Source organism: Gossypium hirsutum, chromosome A04 (assembly GCF_007990345.1).
Source record: "Gossypium hirsutum isolate 1008001.06 chromosome A04, Gossypium_hirsutum_v2.1, whole genome shotgun sequence".
In the NCBI taxonomy this organism is placed as follows: Eukaryota; Viridiplantae; Streptophyta; class Magnoliopsida; order Malvales; family Malvaceae; genus Gossypium; species Gossypium hirsutum.
In genome coordinates, this window is record NC_053427.1 from 87,133,275 (window position 1) to 87,146,462 (window position 13,188).

Here is a 13,188-nt window from a genome sequence, read left to right on the forward strand (position 1 = left end):
GATTCCGTGTAAGACCATAGCTGGGCTGTGGCATCGGTAAGTGATATGTGATTTCGTGTAAGACCATAGCTGGGCTATGGCATCGGTATGTGATTTGTGATTACGTGTAAGACCATAGTTGGACTATGGCATCGAGAAAACGAAGTACTCAATTCCGTAAGACGTTCTCTAATTTGGCAAATGTCGGTAAGTAAAATAGAAGCCAAGTATTGGAATTTAATTAGATATTAACATTGAGCTTGAGTAAGTAAATTCGTTGTGTGAAATTGTGAGTGACAGAAAACATTTGTAATAAATAGATGTGTTAATTTGCTTGGAATGAATTACGTGGTTTTGATGGTATTACATTGATGATGAATACAAAATCATATATATATATATATGTATCTATGAGAGCAAGTTGAAAGATTTATGACTTCACCATCACCCCCTTATCAGTATTGTTCTATGACGAAAATTATCTTGATGAGACAGATATGTTTTTCAACTGAGTTAATTCTAATAGTATAGAAATAAATACTAAAATGTTTGAGTGAAAATGTATTGATTATGAGTTGAAACTCATAAAAGTATGGATCAAAGAATAAAACATTTTTTTTATTTGATGAATGTTATAATTATACAAGCATATGAGTTATGATATTTGGATTATGATGCTATATAGAAATTTTGATTGTGAATTAGTGATTTGAGTTAGAATTTTGTGTTGAGAACAAAAGTGATTAAAAGCAAATGTTTATTAAATGCTTTGAGAATGTGAACTTAGTAATGAATTGGCTATTTGTGATGGTATGTGTTATGCGCATTTATGTGTAAGATAAATTTGAGGCTTTACTACACTCACCCCCATATTAGTAAAATGTTACAATGAAATTTGTGAGATTTTGGTTGAATAAACTTACGAGTGTAGTGTTACAGAAGTTCGTGTACGGAAGAATAATAATGTGGTCGGAAAAGTGAATGAATTAGAAAATGAGGACAATATAAAAAGAGAGAAATATTTGATAGTTCTGAAAACTACTCAGGTTATCAAAATGGATATCATTCTATATGGATTGTAATTTTTCGATACTTTGTGTAGCTTCAGATGCTGAAATATCGCTATCCTGATTTTCTTATAAATCTATGTGATTATCTGTAAAAGATATGAAAATCCAAAATCATGTGTGAATTTGAAATATACTGTGGAAGTAAATCATTAACCTACCATCTGGTAAGATTTTCGGGGACGAAAATCCCTAAAGGGGGGGAGAGTTGTAATAGCCCGATTTTAGGCTTAATCGGAACAGTGGTTTCGGGACCACAAATCCGACGAAAAAAAATGTAATGGCTTGAATTTTCAGAGGTGTTGGAACGGTGATTCGAGATCACTAAATTCGACAAATGGGTAGAAAATATTATTAATTTAGTAAGTATAAGTTAAATATGAAGTTAGGAAAATTTTTGAAATAGTGAATAGTGCACTAGAAATAAATATTAAAATAATTAGAATCGAAATGAGGTATCAAGACCTCGGGGATTTTAAACTGAGCCATAAATATTTTTATAAATATTTATGGAGTGTTAAAAAGTTAGTATTAAAGTTTCGTTAAGAAATTTTGAAGTTCCGATAATTAATTGAACTAAAAGGACTAAATTGTAACAAATGCAAAATTTTGGGAAATGATTAAATAGCTTAAATGATAAAAGGAAGAGGGCTTAAAAGGCAAATAGACCCAAGGTCTATTTGGGCTGGACGGCAGAGGCATGAAATCAGCAAGAAAGTAAGGAGAATTAAGGGCAAAATTGGAAAATTGCAAAATTTGCTTAATAAAGTTAGGACCCAAGTGGAATTATCTAGATTTCTCTTCATTTTTCTGAATTCTCATCAGCTAAAACACCATGGAAGGGCTTCTTCAAGCTGGTTCTTCATATTTTATTACAAGTAAGTTCAATTCTTGACTATTTCTTGAAATTTTTGTATTTTTATGACTTTTACAACTAGGCCCACTTATTAAATTCATTAGTTTTTGATTTTATGAAAGAAGTTGAAAGTTGATATGAATATGTGCTGGAAGTATATGATGATTTAGCATGAAATTAGAGCTTTAAATTGTTCATATGCTGATTTTATTGAAAGAATTGAATAGAAAGTGAATGTTTGGGACCTAATAGTAAAAGAGTTTGAAGATAGAGTTATATGTGGAAATTCTGAATTTCAATAGTTGTGTAACAACTTATAATGTCTAGTAAAGTACTAATTGAGAAAATTAGATTAATTGAGGGGTTAATTGAGAAAGGACCGAATTGTATAAACTGTGAAATTTGGGGCAAAATGGAAATCAACATTTTGCACTAAAGCAGTTTTGGACAGCAGCAGTAGTGTAACTTTGAAAAATCACCAAAAATTGTATAGATTGAATTAGAGGATGAATAAAATATGAAACTAAAGCTTATTGAGTCTAGTTTCTTATAAAAGAAATGATGTGAGCAATGGAATTGTAAATCATGAGATATAATAGATTTTGTGAGACAAGGTCAGAATGAATTCGGGTTCCCCTGTTCTGACTTTGGAAAATCATTAAAAATTGTACAAAAATGATTATGAGTTATAGTTTATATGGTTAGAATCCTTAATGAGTCTATTTTAGAAGAAACAAGCTAAAACATCATCCGAATTCTGTACAATGAGATAATTAATTTTTAGTGAAAAGTGGTCGGAACTGTCAGACAGCAAAACAGGGGAAACTTTAAAGAATAAACTGTACTATTTGGCTGAACCAAAAATTATGAAAATTTTATGGTATGAAGATATGTGAGTCTAGTTTCAGGAAAAATTAACGGATCTTAATTTGGAGCTCTGTAGCTCCGGATAAAAATAATTTAGTGACTCTGACTCGGATAAACAGCTTTGAATATACATGTTAGTGAATATTGAAATTATGGTTAATGTTGTTTAAGTGTGTTATACACATTAAGGATGTGGAATGGAGAGGAGGAGGAGGAAAAATTGGGAAATATATGAATGATTCGTGTATAAATGGCCATATGTTTGATTATAACTCATAAACGATGAAATATGAATGATGCTTATTTTTGTGCATTATTGATCATGGTTTAAGCTCATGCGTGAAAATAAAGTTTCATAGTATGTGTGTATGGTATATTCAGTATATGATTTGGCATGAAATAATACCATGAATGGTTTATGAATTAACACATGTTGGTAAGCCTGATATATGAATAAATGATCAAATTGAGCGGAACGCCGGATTTGAGTACTTCTGATCAAGTGACAAAGTGATAAGTGGTAGCTTTAGCTACACTTATCTGATCAAGTGACAAGTGGAAAGTGATAAGTAATAGCTTCGGCTATACTTATCTGATCAAGTGACAAAGTGATAAGTGATAGCTTCGGCTACACTTATCTGATCAAGTGACAAGTGAAAAGTGATAAGTGATAGCTTCGGCTATACTTATCTGATCAAGAGACAAAGTGATAAGTGATAGCTTTAGCTACACTTATCTGATCAAGAGACAAAGTGATAAGTGGCTACACTTATCTGATCAAGAAACAAAGTGATAAGTGGCTACACTTATCTGATCAAGAAACAAAGTGATAAGTGGCTACACTTATCTGATCAAGAAACAAAGTGATAGGTGGCTACACTTATCTGATCAGGGACAAGTGATAAGTGATCATACGTAAGACCATAGTTATACTATGGCAAAGTGAAAGTGAAGTACTCAATTTTCCGTGACCGTTCTCTAATTTGATTAAGGATGGTAAGTGACAAATGGGCCCAAAAGAATTAAAGTAAATGGATAAGTGGTAGTGTATTTATATCAGGACGATGTTGTTATTCAAACTAAAGTGATATTTTCATTGCTAAATTGAGAATTTCATAAATGTGTTATTGAATGGTATAATCAATAAACATTGAGTTAAATGGTAAATACGTATTAGTTTTGAATTTGATGTCATTGAATTGTACGTGAATTAAATGGAAATTGCTAGTGATATGATTTAAATTATGAGCATGAGAAATTGCGAATTGAATGAAATGGAAATGAAGCATTAAATTGCATGAGTATGTATCGGGTCTCGCAGGCCCTAATTATTATGATTATAATATTTTGAGGATATATTGTGAAAAGTTATAGAAACATGTTAATTATTTTGAAAGTTTTAATTTTGATGAAATTTTATAACTCGGTTAAATACGTTTACAAGTGTATGTGTTTTGGTAATGCCTCGTACCCTATTCCGGTGTTGGATACGGGTAAGGGGTGTTTTGGATACGTTTACAAGTGTATGTGTTATGCGCATTTATGTGTAAGATAAATTTGAGGCTTTACTACACTCACCCCTATATTAGTAAAATGTTACAATGAAATTTGTGAGATTTTGGTTAAATAAGCTTACGAGTGTAGTGTTACAGAAGTTCGTGTACGGGAGAATAATAATGTGGTCGGAAAAGTGAATGAATTAGAAAATGAGGACAATATAAAAAGAGAGAAATATTTGATAGTTCTGAAAACTACTCAGGTTATCAAAATAGATATCATTCTATATGGATTGTAATTTTTCGATACTTTGTGTAGCTTCAGATGCTGAAATATCGCTATCCTGATTTTCTTATGAATCTATGTGATTATCTGTAAAAGATATGAAAATCTAAAATCATGTGTGAATTTGAAATATACTGTGGAAGTAAATCATTAACCTACCATCTGGTAAGATTTTCGGGGACGAAAATCCCTAAAGGGGGGGAGAGTTGTAATAGCCCGATTTTAGGCTTAGTCGGAACAGTGGTTTCGGGATCACAAATCCGACGAAAAAAAATGTAATGGCTTGAATTTTCAGAGGTGTCGAAACGGTGATTCGAGATCACTAAATTCGACAAATGGGTAGAAAATATTATTAATTTAGTAAGTATAAGTTAAATATGAAGTTAGGAAAATTTTTGAAATAGTGAATAGTGCACTAGAAATAAATATTAAAATAATTAGAATCGAAATGAGGTATCAAGACCTCGGGGATTTTAAACTGAGCCATAAATATTTTATAAATATTCATGGAGTGTTAAAAAGTTAGTATTAAAGTATCGTTAAGAAATTTTAAAGTTCCGATAATTAATTGAACAAAGGACTAAATTGTAACAAATACAAAATTTTGGGAAATGATTAAATAGCTTAAATGATAAAAGGAAGAGGGCTTTAAAGGCAAATAGACCCAAGGTCTATTTGGGCTGGACGGCAGAGGCATGAAATCAGCAAGAAAGTAAGGAGAATTAAGGGCAAAATTGGAAAATTGGAAAATTTGCTTAATAAAGTTAGGACCCAAGTGGAATTATCTAGATTTCTCTTCATTTTTCTGAATTCTCATCAGCTAAAACACCATGGAAGGGCTTCTTCAAGCTGGTTCTTCATATTTTTATTACAAGTAAGTTCAATTCTTGACTATTTCTTGAAATTTTTGTATTTTTATGACTTTTACAACTAGGCCCACTTGTTAAATCCATTAGTTTTTGATTTTATGAAAGAAGTTGAAAGTTGATATGAATATGTGCTGGAAGTATATGATGATTTAGCATGAAATTAGAGCTTTAAATTGTTCATATGCTGATTTTATTGAAAGAATTGAATAGAAAGTGAATGTTTGGGACCTAATAGTAAAAGAGTTTGAAGATAGAGTTATATGTGGAAATTCTGAATTTCAATAGTTGTGTAACAACTTATAATGTCTAGTAAAGTACTAATTGAGAAAATTAGATTAATTGAGGGGTTAATTGAGAAAGGACCGAATTGTATAAACTGTGAAATTTGGGGCAAAATGGAAATCAACATTTTGCACTAAAGCAGTTTTGGACAGCAGCAGTAGTGTAACTTTGAAAAATCACCAAAAATTGTAGAGATTGAATTAGAGGATGAATAAAATATGAAATTAAAGCTTATTGAGTCTAGTTTCTTATAAAAGAAATGATGTGAGCAATGGAATTGTAAATCATGAGATATAATAGATTTTGTGAGACAAGGTCAGAATGAATTCGGGTTCCCCTGTTCTGACTTTGGAAAATCATTAAAAATTGTACAGAAATTATTATGAGTTATAGTTTATATGGTTAGAATCCTTAATGAGTCTATTTTTAGAATAAACAAGCTAAAACATCATCCGAATTCTGTACAATGAGATAATTAATTTTTAGTGAAGAGTGGTCGGAACTGTCAGACAGCGAAACAGGGGAAACTTTAAAGAATAAACTGTACTATTTGGCTGAACCAAAAATTATGAAAATTTTATGGTATGAAGATATGTGAGTCTAGTTTCAGAGAAAATTAACGGATCTTAATTTGGAGCTCTGTAGCTCCGGATAAAAATAATTTAGTGACTCTGACTCGGATAAACAGCTTTGAATATACATGTTAGTGAATATTGAAATTATGGTTAATGTTGTTTAAGTGTGTTATACACATTAAGGATGTGGAATGGAGAGGAGGAGGAGGAAAATTGGGAAATATATGAATGATTCGTGTATAAATGGTCATATGTTTGATTATAACTCATAAACGATGAAATATGAATGATGCTTATTTTTGTGCATTATTGGTCATGGTTTAAGCTCATGTGTGAAAATAAAGTTTCATAGTATGTGTGTATGGTATATTCAGTATATGATTTGGCATGAAATAATACCATGAATGGTTTATGAATTAACACATGTTGGTAAGCCTGATATATGAATAAATGATCAAATTGAGCGGAACGCCGGATTTGAGTACTTCTGATCAAGTGATAAAGTGATAAGTGGTAGCTTTAGCTACACTTATCTGATCAAGTGACAAGTGGAAAGTGATAAGTAATAGCTTCGGCTATACTTATCTGATCAAGTGATAAAGTGATAAGTGATAGCTTCGGCTATACTTATCTGATCAAGTGACAAAGTGATAAGTGATAGCTTCAGCTACACTTATCTGATCAAGTGACAAGTGGAAAGTGATAAGTGATAGCTTCGGCTACACTTATCTGATCAAGTGACAAGTGAAAAGTGATAAGTGATAGCTTCGTCTATACTTATCTGATCAAGAGACAAAGTGATAAGTGATAGCTTTAGCTACACTTATCTGATCAAGAGACAAAGTGATAAGTGGCTGCACTTATCTGATCAAGAAACAAAGTGATAAGTGGCTACACTTATCTGATCAAGAAACAAAGTGATAGTTGGCTACACTTATCTGATCAGGGACAAGTGATAAGTGATCATACGTAAGACCATAGTTATACTATGGCAAAGTGAAAGTGAAGTACTCAATTTTCCGTGACCGTTCCCTAATTTGATTAAAGATGGTAAGTGACAAATGGGCCCAAAAGAATTAAAGTAAATGGATAAGTGGTAGTGTATTTATATCAGGACGATGTTGTTATTCAAACTAAAGTGATATTTTCATTGCTAAATTGAGAATTTCATAAATGTGCTATTGAATGGTATAATCAATAAACATTGAGTTAAATGGTAAATACGTATTAGTTTTGAATTTGATGTCATTGAATTGTACATGAATTAAATGGAAATTGCTAGTGATATGATTTAAATTATGAGCATGAGAAATTGCGAATTGAATGAAATGGAAATGAAGCATTAAATTGCATGAGTATGTATCGGGTCTCGCAGGCCCTAATTATTATGATTATAATATTTTGAGGATATATTGTGAAAAGTTATAGAAACATGTTAATTATTTTGAAAGTTTTAATTTTGATGAAATTTTATAACTCGGTTAAATACGTTTACAAGTGTATGTGTTTTGGTAATGCCTCGTACCCTATTCCGGTGTTGGATACGGGTAAGGGGTGTTACATTTAGTTAATAGCCTGAATTTTTAGTGGTGTCGGAATGGTGATTCGAGATCACTAAATCTGACAAACGAGTAGAAAATATTATAAATTTAGTAAGTATAAGTTAAATGTGAAGTTAGGAAAATTTTTGAAATAGTGAATAGTGTACTAGGAATAAATATTAAAATAATTAAAATAAAAAAACGAGGTATCGAGACCTCGAAGATTTTCAACCGAGCCATAAATATTTTTATAAATATTTATAGAGTGTCATTGAGTTGGTATTAAAGTTTCGTTAGAAAATTTTAAAGTTCCGATAATTAATTGAACTAAAAGGACTAAATTGTAACAAATGCAAAATTTTGGGAAATGATTAAATAGCTTAAATGATAAAAGGAAGAGGGCTTAAAAGGCAAATAGACCCAAGGTCTATTTGGGCTGGACGGCAGAGGCATGAAATCAGCAAGAAAGTAAGGAGAATTAAGGGCAAAATTGGAAAATTGGAAAATTTGCTTAATAAAGTTAGGACCCAAGTGGAATTATCTAGATTTCTCTTCATTTTTCTGAATTCTCATCAGCTAAAACACCATGGAAGGGCTTCTTCAAGCTGGTTCTTCATATTTTTATTACAAGTAAGTTCAATTCTTGACTATTTCTTGAAATTTTTGTATTTTTATGACTTTTACAACTAGGCCCACTTGTTAAATCCATTAGTTTTTGATTTTATGAAAGAAGTTGAAAGTTGATATGAATATGTGCTGGAAGTATATGATGATTTAGCATGAAATTAGAGCTTTAAATTGTTCATATGCTGATTTTATTGAAAGAATTGAATAGAAAGTGAATGTTTGGGACCTAATAGTAAAAGAGTTTGAAGATAGAGTTATATGTGGAAATTCTGAATTTCAATAGTTGTGTAACAACTTATAATGTCTAGTAAAGTACTAATTGAGAAAATTAGATTAATTGAGGGGTTAATTGAGAAAGGACCGAATTGTATAAACTGTGAAATTTGGGGCAAAATGGAAATCAACATTTTGCACTAAAGCAGTTTTGGACAGCAGCAGTAGTGTAACTTTGAAAAATCACCAAAAATTGTAGAGATTGAATTAGAGGATGAATAAAATATGAAACTAAAGCTTATTGAGTCTAGTTTCTTATAAAAGAAATGATGTGAGCAATGGAATTGTAAATCATGAGATATAATAGATTTTGTGAGACAAGGTCAGAATGAATTCGGGTTCCCCTGTTCTGACTTTGGAAAATCATTAAAAATTGTACAAAAATGATTATGAGTTATAGTTTATATGGTTAGAATCCTTAATGAGTCTATTTTTAGAATAAACAAGCTAAAACATCATCCGAATTCTGTACAATGAGATAATTAATTTTTAGTGAAGAGTGGTCGGAACTGTCAGACAGCGAAACAGGGGAAACTTTAAAGAATAAACTGTACTATTTGGCTGAACCAAAAATTATGAAAATTTTATGGTATGAAGATATGTGAGTCTAGTTTCAGGAAAAATTAACGGATCTTAATTTGGAGCTCTGTAGCTCCGGATAAAAATAATTTAGTGACTCTGACTCGGATAAACAGCTTTGAATATACATGTTAGTGAATATTGAAATTATGGTTAATGTTGTTTAAGTGTGTTATACACATTAAGGATGTGGAATGGAGAGGAGGAGGAGGAAAATTGGGAAATATATGAATGATTCGTGTATAAATAGTCATATGTTTGATTATAACTCATAAACGATGAAATATGAATGATGCTTATTTTTGTGCATTATTGGTCATGGTTTAAGCTCATGTGTGAAAATAAAGTTTCATAGTATGTGTGTATGGTATAATCAATAAATATTGAGTTAAATGGTAAATACGTATTAGTTTTGAATTGATGTCATTGAATTGTACGTGAATTAAATGGAAATTGCTAGTGATATGATTTAAATTATGAGCATGAGAAATTGCGAATTGAATGAAATGGAAATGAAGCATTAAATTGCATGAGTATGTATCGGGTCTCGCAGGCCCTAATTATTATGATTATAATATTTTGAGGATATATTGTGAAAAGTTATAGAAACATGTTAATTATTTTGAAAGTTTTAATTTTGATGAAATTTTATAACTCGGTTAAATACGTTTACAAGTGTATGTGTTTTGGTAATGCCTCGTACCCTATTCCGGTGTTGGATACGGGTAAGGGGTGTTACAAAAGACACTATGGCATTATGTCAAAGATAAATAAGACCGTGGATGGAGACGTTATGACATCTATTGAACAATTGATATTCAGGTAATACGTATCAGATGACGAATGGTTATATGAAATGGTTGTGTGAAATGTTTACAAGAACTGGTCATATGGAAATATATGTACAAAATAGTTGTATGAAATAATTATGAAGATAGATAAACGAAATAAGTATAAGTACATGGAATATAATTTATGTTAAGTTTGATATAAACTATTACCAGAATAAATATACATAAAATATATGGAAATGATGGAGCATGAAATATTGATATAATGAAATGAATGATATATGCTTATGAAGAAACGGTAAGAGCATGATATATTTCATGACATGTACATATATGATTATCTTTGATATGTTGATATAAGGAAATTATGTAAGCTGAGACGACTATTAAACTCAAGTGCGATATGTCGAGAAAATAAGTATATCAATGTTGAATTTAGATGAAATATGTGCAAGTATAATAACAATGATGTTGTTTGACGCTTAGATAAGTGCCAAGCTATTGATTGAATGGTAACATGTTTAATTATAAGGAGCATTGAAATAGTAAGTACTTAGATGAAAATAAAATTTAAGATTTTGCGAAATTTTTTTCTATGATCCCGATTTAATTCCGGTTGGTTTCTAATGTATGTTTGGGGTTTCGAGGGCCCAATAGAGAGACATTATGATTATTTTCAAAATATGAATAATAAATGACTCAGAATTATCTGAAAATATTTAGTAAACTCCGGTAATGCCTCATACCCTATTCCGGCAATGGATACGGGTAGGGGGTGTTACAGTATGACCTAAATTTCTTCATGCCTTATAAGTCAGAGAGTTACACGAGTTAAGAGCACGGTCGTGTGAGCCACACGGCCTAATCACACGGGCGTGTGGGCATTGTATATAAGGAAAATTTTGTAAATTCGCGAAAAATTCTTAGTGTTTCCGTTTTAGTCCCAAATCATTTCTACTGTTCATATTGGGCTTCGAGGGTCCATTTAAGGGACTATATGATTATTATCGAATGTGAATAGTAATTTTGGCTCGATTTATCTGTAAACCCTGACAATACTCTATAACCCTGTTCCGGCGACGGATACGGGTTAAAGGTGTTACAATATGATGATTTGATTTTAATTTTTGTTACTTGTTTAGAAATATAAATTATGTACTATCAAACATAGAATTACAATCAGCTAGCCAAATACGTAGATAATTACAAGAGAATGTAATTACTACCTAATAATTGCACTTTAATTTAATTACTTTATGTTGTCCAAACAAACATTTTAAAAAATGTTAAGCAGCTCTTGTTTATTTAAATCAATGCTGAAGTAAATCTTAATTAAATATAAATCTAATTTTCAAAATTATCTATACATTAACAAATAAGAGTATTAAATGAAGAAAATCGATATAAGGAAAAACATAGATTTGAATCTTGGAGACAATATTGTTGGAAGGGACAACCTCAAACCCCAAATATAGATAGCAAAACAGACATGCATAATATAAAAAATATTGTAAAATAAATTTGCATTTTTAAAGGCTTATTTTCTCAAACTAATGAGAGCCTTGAATATGAAAAATTGAAAGCATAGTGTGAATAGAATAATGTAACGGTTAGGGTTTTTGCTAAGGTAACGGTCGGGTGATCGAAGCAAAACGGTTTTCCTTTAGGGGAGAATAGGATGATGCCAATATTCACACCGCTTACAACGCAAACCGCGCTCACTTTCTTCAACAAGCAATTGCAATGCTTCAAGAAAGTTACTTGCAGACTATTTTTATTTTCGAATTTGTTTATTTGAATTTTGCCTCTCGATGATGATGGGTTGGGTCACCTGTAAAGTCATCCAAAATGGAAGGGTTTGGACAAAATCTGATACCTGAAAAAATATGTTTAGGTATAATTTAAGGCACATTCTTTATATAAATGGGGTCTTGGGCAAAACTTTTTTGCCTAAGCTTGGTCAAGCTTGACTCAAATATATTATGTTATAAAAAAATATTATATTAATTTACTAACCAATAATAATTAAACACATTACCCAAAGCCTAAAAAGAAAACTTACCTAACTAAATAATTCAACCTAAAATATAAAATTTTAAAAATTATATTTAATATAATAAAATATTTATTATATTTATTTTTTTAATAAAATAAAATATTTATTATATTTATCGTAGTGTTTTTTAGCATAAATATTTTTAGTGAATTTTAATGTGTTGGAAAACTTTTAAATTAGTGCTTTTTAGTGGATTTAGTGTACTATATATTTTTTAAAATATATTTTTAAATAAAAATAATTTAAAAAATCGAATATGGGCAGGTCAGATTAGACCTGGATATATCGTTATCAAATTGAGCTAAGCTTAGGAAAAAAGTAAGCCCATTTTTCGATCCGAGCCAAATCTAGACTCAAAAAATTGATCTAAATGCCTTACAGCCCAACCTAAATCCAACCCAATCCATTACCATCTCAATTTAGTGATAGTGTCGCTTCTTTTGATTTGATTTAGAGGTGTCACCATTATTTATAATAAAAAAATTTATATGATTATGCTTTGACTATTTTTTTAAGTTGAATTTTTTATATTAAATAATATTCATAAAATTATTACATTAATATTCTCTTGTAAGGTTAATCATATATTATTAACAATGTACTAAACAATCATTTAATATTTCATTTGTAAGAAAATCAAAATTTATATCACATTACACACTTTATAAATTTGAATATTTTTTTTAAACATAGCACTGTTAAGAGAAAAATTACATAATCCCAAAATTTTTCTATTATAAAAAATTAATTAATTTCCTACCTATTGCTTATTTAAACCCATGCTTAAATAAGTCCTTGTAAGGATTGTGTGTGTTAGGAAATAATTAAACTTACCTTGTTTGTTTATTTTAGTAGCTCATAATTATGTATTCTTTGAAATCAGATGAAAATTCCTTATATTTATTAAAATTTATTAGAATAACTTATAAAAATTAAAATAAAATAATGATAATATCTTAATTTGCTTGTAAAATGGTAAGAGTATCAAAGAGGCCTTTATATTAAGAGTTAAATTATATTTTGCTCTCTTTCTATTCAAAAAAT